Raw genomic sequence first — 505 nt, 5'->3', positions numbered from 1 at the left:
GGGCTTTGGGCTGCCAGTGACAGCACCCCCAAGCCAGCCCCACAGCAGGAGGCTCAGCCTCAGCTCTACTGTGGGGCAATGCAGGGTGGAAAGGGGAGGTAGTGGGACCTGTGTCCCTGTCCCCAGGTCACTCAGCCCTAGCAGGGAACTAAGTGCCTACATGAAGGGCGACCAGACCCCCATCCTAGCCGGGGGTGGCACCCCAGCTCGGGCCCCGCCCCCCCCGAGCTGTGCTGGGGGGTCCAGGCATGCTGTTTTGGGGAAGGAATGCCAGTTTTTGCCAACGCTTGTGCTCCCCTTCCTGCATGGCACGTGTTCTCGTGGGGCTGCTCCCCCGCTGCATGCTGCTCCTTGCCCACCCCTGAGCACCTGCTGCGCCCCAGCTCCTGCATCCCCCCCCTCACCCCCATCAACCCCTACTGGGCACAGCACCCCTTCCCCCTCTCCGCCATGGGGTGCCCACCCTGGGGCAGGCTCCCCTCTCCCTGCATGGCCTGGCTGGTCA

The 505-nt window shown here is 66.9% G+C and overlaps 1 protein-coding gene across 1 annotated transcript in view; it reads left to right on the top strand.

The window, feature by feature from the left end:
• Nucleotides 1-505, top strand: part of FAM131A (family with sequence similarity 131, member A) — a 14,408-nt gene that overhangs the window by 3,551 nt on the left and 10,352 nt on the right. The window lies entirely within an intron of this gene.

Source organism: Chaetura pelagica, unplaced genomic scaffold (assembly GCF_000747805.2).
Source record: "Chaetura pelagica isolate M959 unplaced genomic scaffold, ChaPel_1.0 scaffold20, whole genome shotgun sequence".
Classification (NCBI taxonomy): Eukaryota; Metazoa; Chordata; class Aves; order Apodiformes; family Apodidae; genus Chaetura; species Chaetura pelagica.
Note: the sequence above shows the minus strand (reverse complement) of the source record. Positions and strands in the feature narration are given on the sequence as shown.